Here is a 13,036-nt window from a genome sequence, read left to right as displayed (position 1 = left end):
AGCAAACCTATTAAGGATAGTAGAGCTAGATACATATGGTACAAAATCAACAAGTGTAGCTTGGTCAACCTAGGCTTCAAAGGAAGCAAATATACTTAGACAAATAATAGACATAACAAGAAGGGTCTTATTTTAGAAAGACTTCATAAAGTCTTCGGAAATGAGGAATGGATTGAACTCTTTACTAAAAGCTCTATTATTCACTTGCCTAGAACTCATTCTGACCACAATCCTATCCTTATAGAATTGATTCCAAGGAATAGGTCACCCCATAAGGTTCCATTTAGACTAGAAACCTTTTGGTGTAAATATCCGGAGTTTCAAATAATTGTCAAAAATAATTGGAATGATAGTGATTACTTTAAAGCTAGCCTAAATTTTGTAGATAAATCAAAACCTTGGAAAGATAGTACCTTTGGCAACATAATGGGAAGGAAGAGAAAATTGCTAGCTAGACTCCAAGGCATCCAAACTTCTAATAGCTATGCTACCAGCTCTTTCCTTAGGAATTTAGAATTAGACCTTCAAAATGAATTCAATGATATTCTAAAAATAGAGGAAGATTTTTGAAAACTTAGGTCTAGGATCATGTGGCTTAATGACAGAGACTCAAATACAAAATTCTTCCATGTCTCAGCCACCAATAGGAAAAGAAGAAACAAAATCAATTACTTCAAAGATGAGGCAGGTAATTGGATAAATGATCATAGCCAAATTATGTCTCATGTTCAAAATTATTTTACCTCTACATTTAATTCTTCTCACTCACATTCTATCTGGGCTAACCCCCTAAATCCCCAATCCAGATGTAATAAGATAAACCTAGACAATCTAGACACCCCTTTTAGACAATAAAATTAAAAGAATTGTCTTTTCGTTCAAACTTTTTAAATCTCCTGGTCCAGACGGTTTGCACCCCTTCTTTTTTCAAAAATATTGGTATCACATAGGGCAATTAGTTAGCAATCTTTGTCATGACATTTTTAACAATCAGTAAATCCCTCCGGAAATTAACAAAACTCTTTTCTGCCTCATTCCCAAAATCATAATGCCACAACATTAAAAATTTCAGACCTATTGGCTTATGCAATACTATCTACAAACTAATCACCAAGATTCTAGCCAACTGTCTTAAACCTTTCTTAGATCGATTGATTAGTCCATATCAGGCTAGCTTCAAGAAAAACAGAAGAGTGTCTGATAATGCTATCATTATCCAGGAATTGATTTCTAAGTTTAACAAATTGAAAGGCAAGCAGGGCCATATGATTCTTAAAATCGACTTAGAAAAGGCTTTTGATCGTTTAGAATAGTCTTTTGTTCGCCATACCCTAGATTACTTTAATTTCCCTCCAAAATTTTCCAAATTATTACTGAGTTGCATTTCAACAGTAAAATAGCAATCTTAGTTAACGGATCTGTTACGAATTACTTTCAACCAAGTAGAGGTATTAGATAAAGATACTCCATCTCCCACTATATCTTTATCCTCTGCCTAGAAATGCTCACTAGATATATAGAACATCAAGTGGACATCAAGAATTGGGACCTTATATCCTTAGGTTATAAATATCCTAAAATCTCCCATTTATTAATTGTTGACGACCTTACACTAATGGCTAGAGCTAATGCTAAATCTTGTCAAGCTATTAAAAATGGCCTTGACTAGTTTTGTTCTCTATCCGATCAATGTGTCAACACTACAAATTCAAAATTACTTTTCTCTAAAAATTGCAACCATACTCTTATCAGAGATATTACTACTATGTTAGGAATTAAGAGAAGTAACAATTTTGGCTCATACCTAGGTTTTTCTATCTTACATCATAACCCAAAACCTAGGGACTATCAATTCCTTATTGATAAGATGAGAACTAAACTTGCCTCATGGAAAAGAAAATTCTTTAGTTTGGCAGGAAGAACAACCCTTGCAGCATCATGCCTTAATTCCATCCCAAATCATTACATGCAATATATTCTCCTCCCCAGGAAAACCCTAAAAGAGCTTGATAAAGTCCAAAGGGACTTCATATGGGGTAGCACAAGAGAGAAAAGGAAAATTCACATGGTGAACTAGCCTACCATATGCCAACCCAAACCATACGGTGGCTTAGGCATCCACAAGGCTCTTAATAAAAATCTATGCACTCTAGCTAGCTTAAGTTGGAGACTCCTCACAAATGCATTAATTCCTTGGGCAAAGCTTATCATCTCTTACTATTGTAATAGTTCCTCTATGAATAGATCCTCCTTCATTTGGAAAAGCAATTGCAAAGGGTGGGAAATCTGCTCCAAGGGCATCTTATGGTCCCCCCACTTTCAATCCAATCTTAACTTATGGGAGACCAATTGGATCCCAAATTTTGGTAATCTAAGGAATCATGTAATAGGCACCTCTTCCTCCAAAGATATTTCAACAAAAATCAGAGATATCTTTGATGGTTCCAATTGGAATTTAGACTGCTTAACCCTCTCTTTTCCTCCGGACTTACTAGCTAATATCACTAAAATAAAAGTCCGTCTTAAGGGTCTCTCAATTGACTTACCTATTTGGTCTCTCACCACTAAGGGGGTTTTTACTACCAAGTCTTGTTATACGCTTCTGGAATCTCCTAATACACTAATTTAGACTTCGACTGGATTTGAAAATTGGACTGTCCCAATAAAATCAGATTCTTCCTATGGCGATGCCTTCACAATTGAATCCTTTGCAGAAAATACCTTTCACAAATTGGACTAAACATTGACCCTAACTGTCCCATATGTAAAAGCCCTTATGAAGAATCAATTGAGCATATCTTCCTAGAATGCAAAGCTGTCAACAAATTTTGGTTCAACCTTCAATGGCACCACCATATTAATCAACATGGGAAACACTGGCTTACCCAAATAAAGGACCTAAACTTTCCTCTTAATCATGATTTCCTAAAATGGAACACTTACTTTCCCTTCATCATTTGGCACATTTAGGTTAACAGAAACAGTAATACAATAACACTACCAACCAGATCAGTAGTTCTCAAATCATGCAAAGGGCCATAGAATTTAAATTACTCACGGAAAAAATCTCTATTCACCCTCCTAAATAACCAATAAAAACCAATTGGTTCAAACCTTCTAGGGGTTAGTTCAAACTGAATGTTGATACCAGTTTTCATAGCTATAACCAAAATTGTGATTTAGGTGGTGTTTTCAGAAACGCAAATGGTAGCTGGGTAGTTGGTTTTACAAAACCAACTCATGCAAATGGCTCACTAGCAGTAGAATTGAAAGCTCTACGAGAAGGTCTAAGGACAACAAAGGAGTGGAATCTCTACCCACTTGAAATAGAGACAGATTGCTCAGAGGTAATTCAGACCTTACAGGAAGGTCATAAATTATTTTATAAAACTGTTAATGATTGCAGGTCCTTAATGCACCAACAGAGGGTTACTCTCTAGCACACTTTCAGGTAGGGGAATAGGATTGCTCACCAACTAGCAAAAAGGAGCCTAGGAATGGATAACCAAGTTTTTGGAGCAGCAGGAAGAAGTAATGCTCAGAAGACCAGTAAAAAGTTTTTGTTGAACCACCAATATGTAATAGATTTTGTGAAAAGTGATAGACTAGAAACTACTACCCATGAAAAGCTGTTATGCAATGAAGCTTGCCAATTGTTAGTAAGCTTAGGGAACCAATGCATCATTCGTGACACATCTTATGTTAATCATGTAGTAGATGTTCCTTAGTTATTAATATATATATTTTCTGTTTGCTCAAAAAAAAAAAACCCTTCCATTATCTACAACTGTTATTTGATTCACGTTTTGTACAATATAAGTGCTTTTATTTTATACAAACTAGGCGTTCAGTTTATAAAATCACCCAATATATATAGTAGAATCCTATAATTTAGGGAATCAACTAGCAATCAATTATCATCACATCAATGCAAATCTAAATTAACTCCATTTTGTTAAGAATATTTCATTCTTCATGTATTGATATGCATCGTATTTATGATTTATCATATCAATAAAACTTTTGTTTTTAATTATAAAAATTTGTTGCTTAAAGGTATTATCCATCCAGCAAATTGATTCACTAAAACACAACATCGAAATATTATAAGTATTCCCACAAAACTTTAAGCTACTCCATTGTATTATATTGTATTTGAAGTATATGTACATAGTATATTACTGTAAGGAAAATATACATTAAAATACACAAATATTAACTAGTTGTAAGAATACATTAATTAACGTATATACATAGATATACCTTATATTTATACAGTATATTAATGACACTTATAAGGAATGCATATCTATTCATGTGTGATTACATATTTTGAAGGGGAAAAAACATGAGTGTTGCTTAAATTAAATAAAATTTCATTACTTAAAGGCAGTATTCACCAACAAAACTGATTTATACAGGCACACCAAATGTTGCAATATCATAGATTGAATAGCAAAAACTCAAGGTTTTAAACCTTGTTTAATAGAATCACTTAGAAATAAGTGGATTTTATTTGGCATATATTGGTTGTTTTTAATTGTAACTCTTTTATATTTGGGAAAATTATAAAGAGAAAATACTACCTAATTATTGAAAAATATTGGGAGTCATTTAGGAACCATTTGCATATCAAAGGACCATCCATTAGAAATATATTATATTAACACCGATAGCATTACATTCCATTGATGGGACACAACCTTGATTTCCTTAATCAAATTAATCACATTCTCTTAACAAAATAGTTCTCTTGATAATTTATAATTACAACACTCTTTTCAAACTAACGGAGTAAGATTATGACTTAAGTCAAGTTTCACACTACTCAAGTAGCCTTTTCACACCTATTCCCTATGGAATTCGACTCCAACCTAGTTGGATTATTATATTTGACATCAACCGCCTTATACTATTTATTTAGGTGTAATTTGAGCGTATCAAATTTTGGCTCCGTTACCGAGGAATACAGTTTTGAAATTACTAATTAGTGTGTGCTTTACTTTACATCTTCTTCTATTCCATCATACTTTTCTTGCTTTGCTTGGTGTCATTAGGTAAACATGGGTGAGCCGGAAGAAGAGAATGTGTTTGCGGATATAGATGAGTATATTGAGGATACATATGCCATTGTCCCTCCAAGAGTTGATGCTGTGTCACGACCCCGGTTCGCCCTCCGTGAACCATCGTGACGACACCTAGTCCTCTACGACTAGGTAAGCCTAAATTGCGGAAGATAACCAAAGTGCGGAATAAAAATAAATTAAAGCAGAATGAAGAGTGATAAACAGTGTTTAAAAGTGCCGCCCGGCATACACAATATTTAACTCTTAGAAACCAATACATATCTCCAAGACCCGGAAACCCATGAATCACAAGCTAGGATCACTACACAGTACTCTAACTCCAGAATATCTAACAAGGAAAATAAATACAGAAGGGCAAATGTTTAAAAGCTAGAATAGAAAGGGACTCCTCGGTCTGCAGACGCGGAAGATATACCTCGAAGTCGCTGGAGTAGTCGCCTCATCTCAAGGGTGATAGGACTGAGTCGCAGTACCTGGATCTGCACATGAAAAACATGCGCAGAAGGGGCATGAGTACACCACAGCGGTACTCAGTAAGTGTCAAGCCTAACCTCGGTCGAGTAGTGACGAGGAAGGTCAGGGCCCTACTGAAGTTAAATAAAATATAAAGATCAACAACATATAACAGAACAATATAAATACGTACAGCAGTAAAATAACACAGGATGTACAGGACAACAACAACTATACAGAAGTAAGGTAAACACATAAGGAATATAGCTCAGCACCAATAATAACAATCGGGGATCTCCCAGGATACCGTCTTGTAGTCCCAAATATAAATATCCAATGGATCTCCCGGAATCCCATCCCGTAGTCCAACTCATAGTGCGCGGGGATCTACCGGAATCCCGTTCCGTAGTCCCAAATGTAAATACCCAGTACTGGGGAAATCTACGGGGTGCAGTCCCGTAGTTCCATATAACTGTGTAGGGGGATCTACCGAAATCCCACATCCGTAGTCCCAAAATAAACAGACAAGGGGGAGTTACCAGAATCCCACATCCGTAGTCCCAAAATAAATACACAACAACAACAGGAAAAATGTTCAGAAATGGTAAAATTTCATATTAAGGCAACAAGTGATTCTAGCGTAGCATGCTGCACATAATTCATGTAAGGCAGGTTGAGAAAATAAAGCAATTAAGTCACTTAGACATGCTTTCTTAAGCTAACAACATGCTTAATAGTACAAGTAGTAAAAATAGAAAAGGAAACATACTAGTGATTACTTAATGAAAACCAAATTTCCAATAATTAGCACAAGTGCGCACTCGTCACCTCACGTACAAGGCATTTCAATTACCAAATATATCAATCCTAAGGGGAAGGTCCTCCACACAAGGTTAGACAAGCCACTACCTCGAACTAGCTCAAAATCAACCTGAAACCACGTCTTTGCCACGAGTACTCGACTTCAAATGACCCAAATCTATTCAATTAAATTAAATAATATAAATAACACTTCAAGTAACTGATTCTATAATTAAATTCTAAGTTAATACGCGCAATTAGGTAAAATGACCAAAATGCCCCTCGGATCCACGTCTCGGAATCGGTTAAAATTTATATTTTCAAAATTCTCACGCTCTTCCGAGTTCATGCATACCAAAATTAACCAAATCTAAGGTCAAATTCCCAATCAAAAGTTGAATTCTAGGTCTAAAAACTTTCTTCCAACGTTTTCCCAATTTTCATCTCCAATCAGAAATTAAATGATGAATTCATGTTTGGATTAATGGTTTACAAGCAAAAACGAGTTAAGAATCGTTACCCAATCGATATATCTGAAAATCCCTCAAAATCTCGCTCAAATCCGAGCTCACAAGCTTAAGTTTTGATAAAAATGGCTAAACCCTCGATTTTGAAATTTTATATTCTGCCCAGGTATTTCCTTCTTCACGAACGCGGAAGGACCCTCGTGTTCGTGAAGCACAACTTCGCTTGGTCCAGCTTTCCTTCATCGCGAATGCGATGCCCTAGTCGCGAACGAGGTGCACAATCTCCTCTTCTTACGCGAACGCGGGAACACCATCATGAACGCATATGTATAAGACCTCTCAGCTTCCCGAACGCGAAGCATTAAATCTCCCCCAGCCCCAGCTCCTCTTCGCAAACGCGAGACCCCATTCGCGAACGTGAAGAAGGAAACCAGAACTGGGCTGCTGCAATTTTCTACAATTTTTCTAAGTTCTAAAATGACCTGTTGAGCATCCGAAACACACCCGAGGCCCCCGGGACCTCAACCAAACCTGCCAACCAATCCTAAAACATCATTCAAACTTGTTCCAACCTTCAGAACGCTCAAAACAACATCAAACACCTATTTTCATCAGATTCAAGCCTAAGAATTCCAAAAACTCTAAAAATACTCTTTCAATCAAAAAGTCTATCAAACCTCGTCCGAATGACTTGAAATTTTGCACACACGTCACATTAATCACTACGGAGCTACTCCAACTTCCGAAATTCCATTCCGACCCTCTGATCAAAATCTCATTATCGAACCGGAAACTTCAAAAAATCAACTTTCGGCATTTCAAGCCTAAATTAGCTACGGACCTCCAAAACACAATCTGAACACGCCCCTAAGCCCGAAATCACCCAACGGAGCTACGAAACCTTCATATTTCCATTCTGAGGCTGTCTTCACACTATTCCGACTACGGTCAACTCTCCAACACTTAAGCTCTCATTTAGGGACTAAGTGTCCCAAAACTCTCCGAAACTCAAAATCGAACATCCCGGCAAATAAAAATAGCAGAAATAAACTTGGGGAAAGTAGTTAATAGGGAATCAGGGCGTTAATTCTTAAGACGACCAGTCGGGTCATCACATCCTCCTACACTTAAACATTCGTTCGTCCTCGAACGAGCATAAAGACATACCTGAAGTAGTGAAAAGATGAGGGTAACGACTACGCATATCTTGCTCGGTCTCCCAGGTTGCCTCCTCGATCGGCTGGCCCCGCCACTGAACCTTTACTGATGCAATGTTTTTTGACCTCAGCTTTCTAACTTGCCTGTCCAATATTGCCACTGGCTCCTTAACATAAGATAGATCCTTGTCCAACTGGACTGAACTGAAATCCAACACGTGCGACGGATCACCATGATACCTCCGGAGCATCGAAACATGAAATACCGGATGAAATTCTGCCAGGCTGGGAGGTAAGGCAAGCTCATAAGCAACCTCCCCAACACGCCTCAATATCTCAAAAGGGCCAATAAACCTCGGACTCAACTTTCCCTTTTTCCCAAATCTCACAACGCCCTTCATAGGCGAAACCTGAAGCAGAACTCGCTCTTCAACCATAAAGGAAACATCACGAACCTTCCGATCAGTGTAACTCTTCTCTCTGGACTGGGCTGTACGGAGTCTATCCTGAATCATCTTAACCTTCTCCAAAGCATCTTGAACCAAGTTTGTGCCCAACAATCTAGCCTCACCCGGCTCAAACCAACCCACCGGGGATCTACACCATCTACCATATAAAGCCTCATACGGTGCCATCTGAATGTTGTACTAATAGTTATTGTTGTAAGCAAACTCCACCAATGGAAAGAACTAATCCAAAGACCCTCCAAACTCAATCACACATGCACGGAGCATATCCTCAAGAATCTGAATAGTGCGCTCGGACTGTCCGTCGATCTGAGGGTGAAATGTTGTACTCAACTCTACCCGAGTACCCAACTCATGCTGAATGACCCTCCAGAATCGTGATGTGAACTGAGTACCTCTATCTGAAATGATGGACATTGGAATACCATGCAGTCGAACAATCTCCCGGATATAAATTTCTGCCAATCACTCCGAAGAGTAAGTCGTACACACAGGAATGAAATGAGTGGACTTGGTCAGCCGATCCACAATCACCCAAATAGCATCGAACTTCCTCAAAGTCCATGGGAGCCCAACTACAAAGTCCATGGTGATCCGCTCCCACTTCCACTTCCACTCCAGAATCTCTATCTGCTGAAGCAACCCACCCGGTCTCTGGGCTCATACTTCACCTGTTGACAGTTGAGACACCGAGCTATGAATCCAACTATATCTTTCTTCATCCGCCTCCACCAATAGTGTTGTCTCAAATCCTTATACATCTTCGCGGCACCCGGATGGATGGAATACCACAAACTATGGGCCTCCTCTAGAATCAACTTTCGAAGCCCATCAACATTGGGTACACAAATCCGACCCTGCATCCTCAATAGCCCATCATCACCAATAGTCACATCTCTGGCATCACCATGCTGAACCTTATCCTTGAGGACAAGAAAATGAGGGTCATTACACTGCCGCTCCCTGATATGATCAAATAAGGAAGACCGAGAAACCACGCAAGCTACAACCCGAATAGGCTCCGAAATATCCAATCTAACAAACTGGCTGGCTAAGGCCTGAACATCCATCGCCATAGGCCTCTCCGATGCTGGTAAATAAGCCAAACTCCCCAAACTCTTTGCCTGGTGACTCAAAGCATCGGCCACCACATTGGCCTTGCCCGGGTGATACAAAATAGTAATATCATAGTCCTTCAGCAACTCTAACCACCTCCTCTGGCGTAAATTTAGATCCTTTTGCTTGAATAGGTGCTGCAAGCTCCGATGGTCAGTATAAATCTCATAGGGAACCCCGTATAAATAATGGCGCCAAATTTTTAGGGCGTGAACAATGGCAGCTAACTCAAGATCGTGAATAGGGTAGTTCTTCTCATATATCTTCAATTTTCTGGACGAGTAGGCAATTACCCTACCGTCCTACATCAACACGCTCAGAGGCCAATCCTCGAGGCATCACAATAGACCGTATAAGACCCCGAACCTGTAGGCAATATCAAAATGGGAGTTGTAGTCAAAGCTATTTTGAGCTTCTGAAAGCTCGCCTCATACTCATCCGTCCACTGAAATGGAGCACTCTTCTAGGTCAACCTGGTCATAGGGTCTGCAATAGATGAAAACCCCTCCATAAAACGACGGTAGTAACTCGCCAGGATAAGGAAATTGCAAATCTCGGTAGCTGAGGATGGTCTAGGCCAACCCTTCACGGCCTCTATCTTCTTTGGATCCATCTGAATACCCTCACTCGATACCACGTGGTCTAAGAATGTCACTGAATCCAACAAAAACTTACATTTTGAGAGCTTAGCATATAAATTCTTCTCTCAGAGTCTGAAGCACAGTCTTTAGGTGCTGCTCATGATCTTCCCGACTCCGGGAATATACCAAAATATCATCAATAAAAATAATGACGAATGAGTCGATATACTGTTGAAATACACTGTACATCAAATTCATAAAAGCTGTTGGGGCATTGGTTAGCCCAAATGACATGACAAGGAACTCGTAATGACCATACCGAGTCCTGAAAGCAGTCTTTGGGATATCTGGCTCCCAAATCTTCAACTGATGGTAACCTGAGCACAAGTCAATCTTAGAAAATACTAGTACGCCTTGAAGCTGGTCAAACAGATCATCAATACGAGGCAAGGGATAACGGTTCTTCACTGTAACCTTGTTCAACTGGCGATAATCAATACACATACACATAGAACCATCCTTTTTCTTCACAAACAAGATAGGAGCACCCCAAGGTGATACACTGGGACGAATAAAACCCTTGTCAAGCAATTCCTATAACTGATCCTTCAACTCTTTCAACTCAGGAGGAGCATACGATATGGAGGAATAGAAATAGGCTGAGTGCCCGGCAACAGATCAATGCCAAAATCAATATCTCTATCAGGCGGCATGCCTGGAAGATCAGCTGGAAACACATCGGGAAAATCTCGTACTACTGGGACTGAATCAACTGAAAGGGTATCAATACTAACATATCTTACATAAGTTAAATACGCGTCACACCCCTTCTCAACCATACGCTGAGCTTTAAGAAAAGAAATAACTCTACCGGGAGTGTGATCTAAAGTACCCCTCCACTCAACATGCGATACACCTAGCATAGCTAGAGTCACAGTTTTGGCATGACAATGCAGAATAGAAAAATGGGGTGACAACCAGTCCATGCCCAAGATAATATCAAAATCTACCATACTGAGCATCAATAAATTGGCTCTGGTCTCAAAACCACTAAGAGCAACCAAACACGATCGATAAATATGGTCCACAATAAGAGAATCTCCCATAGGAGTAGAAACATAAACAAAGGAACCCAAAGAATCCCGAGGTACACCCAAATGCGGAGCAAAATAAGAAGACACATAAGAGTAAGTGGAGCATGGATCGAATAGAACCGATGCATCTCTGTGAGAAACCAGTATAATACCTGTGCTGACAGAATTAGAGGCAACAACCTATGTACGGGCAGGAAGGGCATAGTATTGGGCATGGCCTCCCCCTCTAGGGTAACCTCTACCTTCCCGACCTCCACCTCTGGATGGCTGAGCAGGTGGGGCAGCAACTGGAACTGTAACCATAGCTTGAGAACTTTGCGGGGCACGTTGTGGCTGAGAAGTCTATGGAGGTGCACCCCTCCCAAGTCTAGGGAAATCCCTAACCACATGGCATGTGTCACCACACTCAAAACAAGCTATGGGAGGATGTGGTGGTTGTGACTAGCTTGGGCCAGGTCAGCTGGACTGACCTCTGAAAGCACCCCGCGCAGGAGGCGCGCTAGAAATCGGAGGTGCATAATAAGGCTCCTGAGGTGTAGGAGGAGATGGAGCACCACTGGCTGCTGGAAAAGCTAAATGAACAGGGCGACTCATACAATCCCTACCATGATGACCTGCAGCTGGGGCACGAGCACCAGAATAATGGCCCGACACTCGAGACCTTTTGGCCTCTCTCTCCTCTCTCTCCCTAGCATGCATACCCTCAATCCTCCTAGCAATGCTCACCACCTGCTGATAAGAAATGTCTCTAACTCACGAGCTATGTTAGACCTGATGCTGGGAATAAACCCCTCAATAAATCGGAGAACCCTCTCGCGAACAGTAGAAACCAAGGTTGGGGCATGCCTAGCCAAGAGAGTGTAACGGACATCATACTCTGCGATAGTCATAGCACCCTAGCGCGAATGCTCAAACTCTGCCTGCCATGCACCCCTGAGGCTCTGAGGAACAAACTCTCTCAGGAAAAGATTTGAAAACTGGGTCCAGGTCAGTAAAACAGCCTCGTCCGGACTGTCTAACTCATAGGTGCGCCACCACTCATAGGCGGCTCCTCGAAGCTGGGAATGTAATGAAGGAAACCCCGCTCTATCATGATATACCCATGGTATAGAGAATACGGTAGCACTCCTCCAGAAATCCTAAGGCATCATCTGACACTAACCCACTGAACATCAAAGGATCATACTTCTTGAACCTGTCAAGTCTCCGCTGCTCATCCTCTGAAGTCGCTGCCTTGTCCTCGGTCTGAGCTGGCACTGCAGGCAGTACATGAATAATCTCTGGTACCTGATCAACATGCACTCGCTGCTTAGGAGTGCAGGCGGCGGGAGTCTATGCTCCTCCCCTAGCCTGAGATGTGGCTGCAGCAAGGGGAAGCAACCCTGCCTGAGCCAAGGTGGTGTACATGCTCATGAACTGCGCAAGAGTCTCCTGAAGAGCTGGAGAATTAGTAGCAGTAGGCGTATCAGGTTCCTAGACTCTTGCTGAAACTGCTGGTGGTACCTCGGCGGTAGCTCGCGCAAGTGCTCTGGCTGCACCACGTGCGCGTCCTCGGCCTCTACCCGGCCCCAGCCTCTGACGTCTGCAGTAGGGGCGCTGGTGCCTGATCATCTTTGGTAGCGCGTGTCCTCACCATCTGTGAGAGAATAGAAGACAAAAGTTTAGAATTGTGATATCAAAATCTCGCACGACAAGGAAATCAAATGAAGTAAAATTTTCCTAATAGTTACATAGCCTATCATAGATAAGTACATAAGTCTTCGTACCGATCAGCGAGACTCTAATAAACCGGCTTGTGATCCATGACTCCTAT

The sequence above is a fragment of the Nicotiana sylvestris genome, chromosome 11 (genome assembly GCF_000393655.2).
Source record: "Nicotiana sylvestris chromosome 11, ASM39365v2, whole genome shotgun sequence".
Lineage (NCBI taxonomy): Eukaryota > Viridiplantae > Streptophyta > Magnoliopsida > Solanales > Solanaceae > Nicotiana > Nicotiana sylvestris.
This window is presented reverse-complemented; position numbering follows the sequence as displayed.